The 12,362-nt window shown below is 38.6% G+C and overlaps 1 protein-coding gene across 28 annotated transcripts in view; it reads left to right on the forward strand.

Annotated features, from left to right (window-relative positions):
- The window catches only part of LOC148845963 (rab GTPase-activating protein 22-like), a 119,930-nt gene that overhangs the window by 77,733 nt on the left and 29,835 nt on the right, over positions 1–12,362 (forward strand). For 8 of the 28 annotated variants that reach the window (XM_088953150.1, XM_088953152.1, XM_088953151.1 and 5 more), the window contains one exon: positions 7,096–7,212. The exons of the other annotated variants lie outside the window; for them this stretch is intronic. The gene's annotated coding sequence lies outside the window, so the exon portion shown is untranslated. The remainder of the gene's footprint in view (positions 1–7,095; positions 7,213–12,362) is intronic. 28 annotated transcript variants of the gene reach the window in all.

A 12,362-nucleotide genomic window follows, 5' to 3' on the forward strand; every position in this document is an offset into this window, starting at 1 on the left:
AGCATTTGAATATCTGTCTTTTTCAAACTACGGAATCTTGGACAATGTACATATCTTTCTCTCTCTCTAACTTTCCTTTCCTCTTCTTCTCTTCCACTTTCTATAACTCCATTTCTTAATAACCATGCAAATCCCTTTAAAAGAAAGAATATTAACAACTTAGTTACTTGTCCCTCCCTGAAGATGATGAGAAGAAACAAACAGCCTAAACATGTAATTAAACACCAAATGGAAGGATTTTGTTTTCACTTTTCAAACATGCACACCAGCTCACAGGTTTTATTTTCAATCCCTTTGAAAGCATCAGCACCAAATCACAGTAAATAAAATCAAACTATAGCTTAAAAAACAAAAATACAAGTCGCGTTATGGAAGTGAAGTTTGTCTTAGTTATCCCAAACAACACATTGTCTTTAATTTCTTCCAACAGCCAAATGTGTGTTAATCATGTTTCTTCCCTTTATCTACAATTGCATTGTCATTGAGTAGAGGACGACCTGTTATTAGAATCAATGTTTTTTATGGGATAAAGGAGTTGAACCTCGACCTATGTATATGGGAAAAAAGTCTTAGGGGTCAATGTCACAATGCACAAGTTGGAGAAATCTGACAAAAGGTCTGATTTCGAAAGGAAGTTGAAGGGTTAAGGTGGGAGATTGAAGAAGTCAAAAGATTGGATAGAAAAGAGTTAGATGTAATTCCAAAAGTGCAGGCGCTAAGTGGCAATTTGAGAGAGTTATTAATGGGGGGTGGGGGGAATATGCCAATTTTTAACTGGAGTATTTGTCAACTAACATAAAATAGGATAACAAATCACGAAAAAAAAATTATGAGAAATAAAGAAAACACCAAGATTTAAAATGGTTCGGCTCGATAGCCTATATCCACAGGAAGAGAGGGAAAAATATCCACTATGAGAACAAGAGATATATGGTTGATCTCTCCATAGAGAACAAAATATCCACTCACTCAATCCTAATCCAAAACAACCAATGGCTTAAATAAGCAAAAGGCCAAATAACACCAGAATTTCACATGAGCCCCTTTTCCTCCCATAAATACACACGAGTCCCCAAAATTTATTAGCACTACAAATATATACCTGTAACCTCTAGAAGCCCAAATACAACCAAATAAAATATATCTCTCGACAACCTCCCTTGAAACCACCTTAAGTTTGCAAGAAGGTTGTTGAAGCAACCTCCACGAAAATAGGTGTAATGTTGAAGCAACAACCATGAAACTTGAGATGTTGAAGGGGCCTCTTAGAAACCAAAGTTGGATATTAGAAAGCTCAATTGACTCGTGTCGGAAAGCCAAAGTAGAGCCAAATCATGATCTAGTAATCACCAAACTGAAGTTAGCTAGCACATGTTATGCCAAAGAATCAAATTTATCCATCAAAAGGCCAATAACAATCTCTGAACTAAGAACCAACCATGTTAAACATTAGATCATCAAAAATGCCAATACAATTACCAAAACAAAGTTGGCTAGCAGAAAGCCAACTCTGTTGAACTCCAGAAACCAAAGAAAAGATTCAGAATTGATCAACAAAAAGCCAATTATGAACTTAATAAACCAAATTGAGGAATCTGACTTGGACAATTGGAAAGCCAACTAGATAAAGTGAATCAAAATCCCATGTCACCGAAGGAGATAAAAAACTCCAAGGATTTCTTCAACAATAACTTAGAACAGATAAGCATAATAAAGGATCATTTCTGAAACATTTTGTCAAACATCTTCCATGCAAAACATGTATGAGGTAAACAAACTAGATATTGACCGATAATAATAGATCCATCATTCACCAAAATAGTCCAAAATATCAAACCAAGACACAGAATACGGTCAGACCGATCATAACAATGGAGAACCATTGTAGAAATTTGCACTATCGAAACATTTTCTCGAACACCAAATAGTCACATTGAGCTCCAGTATCACATGCTAATATTGATGATCATAAATAGACCAAAGAAGTTGCAGAGTTTCTATAATGCTTCTTCAAAAAATTAGAGCTTGAAAAGAAAACACCAAACTTGGCTAAATGACCAACAACCAACCTTTTGGATAATAAATCAAATAGTTGATATGCAACATAGAAACCAGAATTTGCTTTAAGATATGAAGTAGTTTATAGACTAGGGAGCATAACCCACAAGACAAGAAGGGAAAATATAAATCCTTCCAGAGGTAATCCTTATAGAGAGCCAACAAAAGAGAATAATCCAAATAAAGCTTTATTAGCATTAAAAATAAGGAATGGAAGATGCCCTATTATACTAGCCAGATCAGATTTAATTGAGCAAATGACCCTTTTATCTTCTTTCTCATATAAAAATGACGTGAACTCTAAAATATCAAGTTTAGATTCCACTAGGCATGAGAGAACCAAAATAAAATCCAAATCTGATGTTACTTTTTCCTGGTTTTCGAAAGAAGCAACGAGAAGTAATATCACCCCTTTTGGAGTCTAGTAAAATTCTAGAAAAATTACGAAAAATACTCACAAATATTCTTCATTGAATGGTAAAAGTCTCTAATAGATTGCTTCATAGATTCAAGCACCACAGACCTCGTGTGAATAATAACGTGAATAGTAACTCAATTGCTAGTCTCCCTTAGTTCAAAATAATTCCCATACTAAATCTACTCTGATATCATGTCAACTAACATAAAACAAAATAACAAATCAAGAAGAAAATAAGATGAATAAATAGAGAAAACACCAATATTTAACATGGTTCAACTCGGTAGCCTACATCCATGGGAAGAGAGGGAAAAATATCTACTATGAGAACAAGAGATACATGGCTAACTTCTCTAAAGAATCAACAAAATATCCACTCTCACTAAATCCTAATCCTACACAACCAATGGCTTAAATAAGCAAAAAGCCTAATTATACAAGAATTTCAAACAGGCCCCTCTTCCTCCCATAAATACGTACAAGTCCCCAAAATTTATCAACATTACAAATATATACTTGTAACATCCAAAAACCCAAATACAACCAAATACAAAATATTTCTCATCAGTATTAATAGGATAAACCTAGCTCCTCCCATCATAAATGAAGTTGGTAAGTTGAGGGTGGGCCCATATCAAGTAATTGATAGGCCTTGAGAGATGGGGACATCAAAAGAGATTAAAGAAGAATAAGAAAAAGGTATTGGAAGGAAAGAAGATGCAGGTTTCTAGAAGAGGTGATTATCATTGGTTTGTGACAAGATACTCCTACAAAGAGGTGGAGTTGATAGAGAAAAAATTAAAACTGAGCCAAAATAATTAATAATTGATAAAAAAATCTGACAAAAGGAATGAAGGAAATAAGCTCGGAGCAAGAGAAGAGGAAGGTGGAGAAGAGAGTTAATCCTTCCTCTCTCCAGGCCCCTAAATTCTTTTATTAGATCTAATTTGATTTTGAAGGATAATTACATGGAGATACCCTCAGTAGGGTAGCCAGCTTAAACACCAAAAAATAATAATTAATGACATGCCCATAACAATGAGGCCCACTAACCTACAAAATGACCTAATAAAAGAATAAAGAAAAAGAACTAAGGCTCATCCGACCTAGTTTATCTACACTCCCCCTCAAGTTGAGCATGGATGTCAATCATGCCCAGCTTGTTTACATGGTGTTGTAATTTCACTTTTGGATTCCTTTAGTCAGAACATTTGCTAATTGTTCTTTTGACACAATGACTGGTATATACACTTCCCTAAAGCTACTTGTTTCTAAACAAAATGCATATCCACCTCAATGTGTTTGTTCTATTATGCAAAACCGGATTATGAGCCATATTGATGGCATCTTGATTATCACATTATAACACCAAGGGCTTATCATAGGTCACACCCAACACCTCAAGAAGAGATCTAAGCCATAGTAACTTTGAAACACCATGAGCCATAGCCTTATCCTCTACCTCTACTAAAGATCTATCTACTACTAATTGTTTCTTGCTTCTCCAAGAGACAATGTTCCAACCACCGTAGCATAATAAGGTGATGTAGATCACCAATCATCAATACAACTAGCCCAATGTGCATCTATATAGGTTCTCAATTTCACATGTCCATATTTAATGTAGACAATATGCTTCCCTAGTATTCCATTCAAGTAACATAACAACCTTTCTATTGTATCCATCTGTGCCTTTAGGAGCATATATAAACTAATTCCACTTACTACATAGGAGATGTTAGGTCATGTCATACAAAGGTATAATAACTTCCCAAGAAGTCTCTACAACACTCCCCTATTAATCAATAACTTACCATCAATAGTTGAGAGTTTGTTGTTCAAGTCTATAGGAGTAGAAGTCGGTTTGCCATCAAATTTGCAAATTTCAATGAGAATATCAAGAACATAATTCCTTTGGAAAATGAAGATAACCTCTTTTGGTCGAGCAACTTCAATGCCTAGGAAATAGCTCAACTCTCCCAAGTCCTTAATTCCAAACTTAGTGTTAAGGAGCCTTTTTATGTTATGAACTCCTATGAATCACTACTAGTAACCACAATATCACCAACATAGATGTTTGCTAAAGTACAACAACAAAAGAGGAAGAAGAAGAGAAGAGAAGAAGTTTGAGAATGGGCGGCAATAGTGTCTCAGCCGGCCCTAGAAGCTAATATTGTAGAGAACACTGATGTGGGCCCCACGGCTATGGTCCCCACTGTGTTCATATGACAGCACATGTAATCTTTGTTAGTTGTGTCAGTGTTAGTTGGTAGTTATTTTAGACAGCTTGTTATTTCAGTTTATTATTGTTTTATTTGCCATGTAAGCATTAAGGGCAATTCTGCCATTTCCTACAATTAGTGAACATAACATATAAATATTGAGAGAGTGGCGGTGGCAGATTCATTCGATCTGTCCCTCCTTTTCAAAACCCTTGTGTACTTCTGCTTTCTTCTTCTTCTTCTCCCTCTTTCCTTCTACTTTTCTCAATCTGAAATCCTTTGGAATCCAAGACTGACAGTAGTCTTGATCGACTACTCGGTATCAGAGCCTATCTAGGGTTTCTCATGTGTGTCTAGTCTAGCCGACCACATGAGAACTGTCTAGGGCTGGAAGCTTACAAAGGACTGTTCATTGGCTGATTCTTGGAGGTTACTAGAAAGGTTTAGCAGTTGTTCGAAGGCTTGTAGAGGCTTGGAGAGTGTTTCTGTAATCAGGAAGAATCAGAGATGGTTAGGATTTAGGCCGTGATTGAAGGTAGCGATTAGAGTTTTCTGGGTAAGCTTTTATTTTTCCCTTGAGATTGTTGTTAGTCAAAATAGGTTGGACCTATCTGGGAGGAGCGGTCAAACTCTCCTTTATTTTCTCAGAGGCGATCAGTTTTCTTTTTTAGGGTTTGTCATTAACCCTACGGCTAGACTTGACAGTGAATCCTTTGGAAAGTGCGGTTGAGCACCGTTTATGTTCTCACAAAGGTTTTCCTAACCCTATGATTAAAACCCACCCTATGATTAAAACCCTAATTCTGCTTCAGCATTACAGGTTGTTTTCTAAGTGGTTTCTAGACCTGTTTCGGCTTCTGAGCCTGTTTTGAGGGTCATAACTATTATCGTACAGATCATATTCTAACTACCAATTATTTTAGATCATAACTGAACTGATTTCATACAGGTTTCTAACTGTGGTCAATGATTTAAGTGTTGTTTTCTATTGCAGTAGCCCTAATAGTTCCTAATTACTGATTCTTTACCAAGAATGGAATTCAAAAATCAGGGGGAAGGTGTCTTTGGGAACAGCAGTTCTGGTAATATGTCTAAGACTGCGCTTCATATTACAACTGTGAAATTTGACGGATCCAATTACTTGGAATGGGCCCAATCGACCATGATGGCCATTGGGGGAAGGAGAAAACTTAACTACCTATTGGGAGATGTGAAAGAACCTTCCAAGGATGACCCAATGTATACCAAGTGGGTTCAGGAGAACTACTTGGTTATGACATGGGTGTGCAACTCTATGCAGCCACATATCAGCCAAAATTACTTGTGGGCAAAGACAGCCAGGAGATATGGGATGTCATGAAAGAGACCTACTCCCAACCCCTTAATGTTGCTAGAGCCTCTGAACTGAAATGTGAGGTAAATAACCTCAAACAATGAGAGAAACCAACATCTGTTTATTTCTCTACCTTGAAATCTCGGTGGCATGAAATTGACCATCTGGAGACTCTTGAGTGGGAAAGTCCAAAAGATGCACAGACCTATAGAAAGCAAGTCGAGACCAATAGGGTGTTTGAATTTCTGGCTGGCCTGAATTCTGATTATGACATTATGAGACAACATATACTGACAAGAGACAGTGTGACCTTATCTCAAGCTTACTCCCTGGTGCAGAGTTAAAAGACTAGAAGAAAGGTTATGATGTAGCATCAGCCCTTCCCCTTAGCCCTAGCAGTAGTTAAACCTAAGTCTGGGGGTGATACAAAAAGGGACATGAAGAAGGAAGATAAGCAGGATCAAGTATGTAAACATTGTAAGAAACCCAAGCATACGAAAAATACATGTTGGAAGCTGCACCCTCATTTAGTCCCATCAAAACTAAGGAATATAAGGGGTAATGCTCATATGATTGTGAATACTGATTCTGCATCCTCATCAGGCACAAAAGGCACGCCCCTATATACCTTAGCTGTTGTTCGAGCTGCCCTAATACAGTTGGAAAAGGAGGTTGGGAATTCAGCTCAATCATCTCAGTCACCATCAGCCCCTGCCACATTAGCATTTGCTCATTCAGGTACTCGGGCATCAGCTTACCATGCTTCAGCTCTAGGTAACACTGAACATTGTTGGGTAATAAACTCAGGTGTATCTGACCATATGACTAGCTTGCCATCACTGTTCACTACTTATCACTTATCTTCTGGTAGAGATAAAGTATCCATTGCTAATGGCTCCCTTGTTCCCATTTCTGGCAAGGGTGACATCAAATTATCTGTTATTATCTCCTTATCCTTAGTCTTGCATGTTCCTAAACTTGATATTTATTTGCTTTCAGTCAGTAGTATTACAAAACATCAGAACTGTTCAGTAACTTTTTTCCCTGACTGATGTGTTTTTCAGGACTTTGAGATGAGGAAGGTGATTGGGACTGGTCATGAGACGAATGGGATCTATCTGCTTGGAGAGAGTTCTCATTAGAAAGAGCCTGTGGATAAGAAGTCTTTTGTCTCTCAGCCTGTGAGTCTAGTTATGCTCTAACATAATTGGTTAGGTCATTTATCTTTTCGGACTTTGAAGAGTTTGTTTCCTACTTTGTTTGAGTCTGTTGAGATGTCAAATTTGAGATGTGAGAGTTGTGAGCTTGCCAAACATTGTAGAACACCTTATTCCTTGAATAACAAAAGAAGTAGTAATTCTTTTGATATTGTGCACAACGATGTTTAGGGCCCGTATCACATCCCTTCTATAGGGGGTACAGATATTTTCTATTGTTTGTTGATGACTATACTCATTTTTCTTGTGTCTACCTTATGCGTTCTCGAGATGAGGTTCCCGCTCTGACCCAAAACTTTCATCAGATGATTTTAACCCAGTTTGGGGTCAAAATCAAAATCCTCAGATCTGATAATGCAAAAGAATACTTTGCCAAGCCACTGGCCTCTTATCTACTCGATCATGGGGTTATTCACCAGAGCACTTGTCCTCATACACCACAGCAGAATGGGGTTGCCGAGAGGAAGATTAGGCACATTTTGGAGCTGGCTAAAAGCATTATGTTTACCTCCAATGTGCCTATCCGTTTCTAGGGCGATGCTATCATCACGGCAGTGTATCTCATTAATCGGGTTCCCTCACGGGTTCTTGACATGAAGCCTTCCTTTACCCTTCTATACCCAGACGAGGAGTTGTTTACTGTTCCTCTTAAAACCTTTGGTTGCACTTGCTTTGTTTAGATTCTTGGACCTCATCATTCCAAATTTGACCCTAAGGCCTCCAAATGCATTTTTCTCGATTATGCACAATCTCAAAAGGGTTATTGTTGCTATGATCCTGTTTTGGAGAGGAGATTTGTTTCGATGGATGTCACCTTCTTTGAGGAGGTACTCTATTATCCTAGGGCTTCTCCTTAGGGGAGAGTAGTGAGAATTTGGGTCTTTTTCCTCAGGGGGAGCGCAGTGAGAGTGTAATTAACTCATCTGAGGTTCCTTTACCCATTCCATTGAGTGATAAGGGTTGTAATGGTGAGGGTTGTCAGAGGGATCAGGAGTTGAAAATCTATCACAGGCGATGGAACCCAGTTGATTTCGATCATCAGTAGTCTAGGCCAGCCCCAGTTCCTTCTACGGATCCAGATCCAAGTACTACAGTCCCCTTATCAGGTCTAGGACCCACTAAGATACCTTCCACTGTTGCTACTTTCCTTCCTTCAGATGACATTGACATCCCTATTGCGGTCCGTAAAGGGAAATGGCGTTGCACCACACCCACAGCTCACTACATTTCCCAGTTTCTATCCTATGGTCGTCTGTCTCCTTCTTACATGTCCTTTCTTACTTCCATTATTGATATTCCTATCCCCAAAACAGTGCAAGAAGCTTTGTTAGTTCCCGAGTGGAAAGATGCAATGAAAGTTGAAATGGATGCCTTTCTGAAAAATAATACTTGGGAGCTAGTTGACCTACCCAAAGGAAAGAAACCAGTTGGAAGTAGATGGGTATTTACCGTGAAACATAATGCTAATGGCTCCATTGAAAGGTACAAAGCTCGGTTGGTTGTAGAAGGATTTACTCAGATTTATGGTATAGACTACTTGGAGACTTTTGCCCCAGTAGTCAAGATGACCACTATTCGAGTTCTATTAGCCATTGCAGCAAGTTACTCTTGGCCCTTGATCCTGATGGACGTTAAAAATGCATTTCTGAATGGAGACTTACAAAAGAAGTCTACATGCAGTTGCCCCCTGGATTTTATGATGCAGAGACAGGTAACCAGGTTTGCTGACTGAATAAGGCATTGTATGGACTAAAGCAGTCCCCTAGAGCTTGGTTTGCTAGATTCAGACTAGCCCTTGGAAAATTTGGCTATGTACAGGCCCAGTCAGATCATACATTGTTCGTTAAAAGAGTGAACTCTTCCTTCACCTTGCTTGTTGTATATATGATATTGTAGTGACAGGGAATAATAATAGTAAGATGAGTCCCTCAAACAACACCTTCATCAAGAGTTTGAGGTGAAAGATCTTGGTGCACAGCGATATTTTTTGGGTATTGAGGTTGCTAGATCTAAACAGGGGATCTTTATTTCTCAAATGAAGTATGTTCTAGATCTGTTGGTGGAAACTGGAAAGTTAGGTGTCAAGCCTGCAGATGCACCCATTGAATAGAATCACAAGACCAGTGCAGAGTGTGGAGAGCCTCTTGAAGACAAAGCTATGTTCCAATGGTTGGTTGGAAAGCTGCTATATCTCTGTCTCACGCGGCCAAACATCAGTTATGCAATCAGTGTTGTCAGCCAGTATATGCATTCCCCTAGAACTACTCATCTTCTTGCAGTTGAGAGAATATTAGCATACTTGAAGAGATGTCCAGGTAGAGGTATAGTGTTTAAGAATAATAATCACATGAAGTTGGAGGTCTATATAGGTGCTGATTGGGCTGTGAGTGTTGATGACAGGAGGTCTACATCTGGATATTGTGTCCTTGTAGGAGGTAACCTTGTCTCTTGGAGGAGTAAAAAACAAAGTGTTGTTTCTCGCTCTAGTGTCGAAGCTGAATACAGATAAATGGCTAATGAAGTGGCAGAAATCACTACTTGAAGAGTTGGGTATTGATTATGAGAAACCATTGATGTTGTATTGCGATAACCAGGCGGCTATTAATATAGCTCACAATCCGATGCAGCATGATAGAACTAAGCATATCGAAGTTGATCGACATTTTGTCAGAGAAAGGGTCTCATCACAAGAAGTGTGTCTCCCATATATCACCTCCAACATGGTGCTCGCAAATCTTCTCACCAAGGTTGTTCCAAGGAATAAATTAGAGGCAAACCTATGCAAGTTGGGAATGACAAATATCTATTCCCAACTTGAGGGGGAGTGTAGAGAACACTGATGTGGGCCCCACTATTGTGGTCCCCACTGTGTTCGTATGATAGCACATGTAGTCTTTGTTAGTTATGTCAGTGTTGGTTGGTAGTTATTTTAGACAGCTTGTTATTTCAATATATTATTGTTTTATTTGCCATGTAAACATTAAGGGCAATTCTGCCTTTTTCCTACAATTAGTGAACATGACATATAAATATTGAGAGAGTGGCGGCAGCAGATTCATTCGATCTGTCCCTCCTTTTCAAAACCCTTGTGTGCTTCTGCTTTCTTCTTCATCTTCTCCCTCTTTCCTTCTACTTTTCTCAATTTGAAATCCTTTGGAATCCAAGACTGGCTGTAGTCTTGATCGACTACTAATATATATTTACAATAAGAAGTTACATTAAAAGACTATGTTTTCTCTGTTGCTACAGTAGTCCGAACCAATAGAAGAGGAGAAGAAGAAGAAGATGATGAAAGAACAGTCGAACATAATAGCTTAAACCCTATTAGTCGACCCTTAATATTGATTAGGCTCTAATTAGTAGTATAAAGACTAAACTGCCCCCACTTAAGTATGGGACAGGAAGTTTCTATAAAGGCTACCACATAAGCACATAACTTAAAAGAAGTCAATTAACTAATCTACCCTTATTCGGCTAGCTCTAGTACTCCCCCTCAAACTGGAGAATATATATCATATAATCCCAGCTTGTTACATATATAGTTCACTCTCCCTAAGCTTAAGCCTTTTGTAAACAAATATGCCCACTGATCACCTGAGCCCACATGTTTTGTGCTTATCTCTCTACTAAGGACCTTCTCCCTCACAAAGTGGCAATCAATCTCTATGTACTTTGTTCTCTCATGAAAAACAGTGTTGGATGAGATGTGGAGTGCAATTTGATTGTCATAGTAGAATTTCATAGGTTTATCCACGGAGAACCTGATTTCTTGTAGGAGATTCCTCAGCCATACTAATTCACATGTAGTGTGTGCCATGGCTCTGTACTCGGCTTCAGCACTGCTTCTAGCCACAACCGTCTGCTTCTTACTCTTCCATATCAGAATATTTCCTCCAATAAATGTGCAATAACCTGTAGTAGATCTTCTATCAGACACGGAGCCTACCAATCTGCATCAGTATACCCAATTACTTCAACTTTTCCTCCTGGTTTGTACAATAACCCACGGCCCAGAGCTCCCTTCAGGTACCTTACAATTCTAAGAACTACATCCCAGTGAGGTATACGAGGGTTCTGCATAAATTGGCTCACCACACTGACTGCAAAGGAGATGTCTTGTCTCGTGATAATCAAATAGTTCAGCTTCCCTATTGGAAGATTTCGGTAATTATGTATTATATCTGATTATGTGCTATTTTAGATAGTTGAGAGGTTTGTGAGCTGTACAAATATTTTTAGAAATCAGTTTTATTTTTTCTTATTTAGGGAGATTTGTTACCTAGTTTGTATCCTAGAGAGAGCTATAAATTTTGATGTACAAAATCATAAAAGATCATCCCATTCTTATTATCTTTTTATCCCTTCTTGATGGTATTAGAGCATAAAAGACCTAGGGTTTGTTCTGCGTTTCTATCCCTAAAAAATGTTCGAAGTCACGTCCAATTCTCAGCCTCCTCAGCCTTCTCAGCCTGAGCCCCAGATTGTCCAAAATCTGCTTGAAAATCACCCTATTCAGATCACTACAATCCGACTAAATGGTGACAACTTTCTCTGGTGGTCACAATCTGTTCGCATGTATCTCAAAGGGAGAGGAAAATTTGGCTATATCACAGGAGACACGAAGAAGCCTGATGTGAAGAATCCAGCTTATGTTGTTTGGGATGCTGAAAATTCCATGGTGATGATGTGGTTGGTTAACTCCATGACTAAAGAGATAGGGGCAAATTATCTATGCTATTCTATAGCCAAGGAATTATGGGACAATGTCTCACAGATGTACTCTGACTTAGGGAATCAATCCCAAGTGTACGAGTTAACTCTACAGCTCGAGATATTCGCCAAGGTGAGAACTCTGTGACTAAGTATTTTAATTCTCTTAAGAGAATTTGGCAGGACCTGGACTTATTCAACGATTACGAGTGGAAGTCACCCGATGACTGCAACTATTACAAGAAGATGGTGAATGTTGGTCGAGTCTTCAAGTTTCTTGCAGGTTTAAACGTTGAATTCAATGAGGTTCGTGGCCGAATTATTGGAAGAAAGCTTCTGCCCCCAATCGGTGAGGTATTTGCAGAAGTACGTAGAGAAGAAAGTCGGAGACAAGTGATGCTTGG

The sequence above is a fragment of the Nelumbo lutea genome, chromosome 7 (assembly GCF_056320005.1).
Source record: "Nelumbo lutea isolate HS-2025 chromosome 7, American lotus-T2T, whole genome shotgun sequence".
NCBI lineage: Eukaryota > Viridiplantae > Streptophyta > Magnoliopsida > Proteales > Nelumbonaceae > Nelumbo > Nelumbo lutea.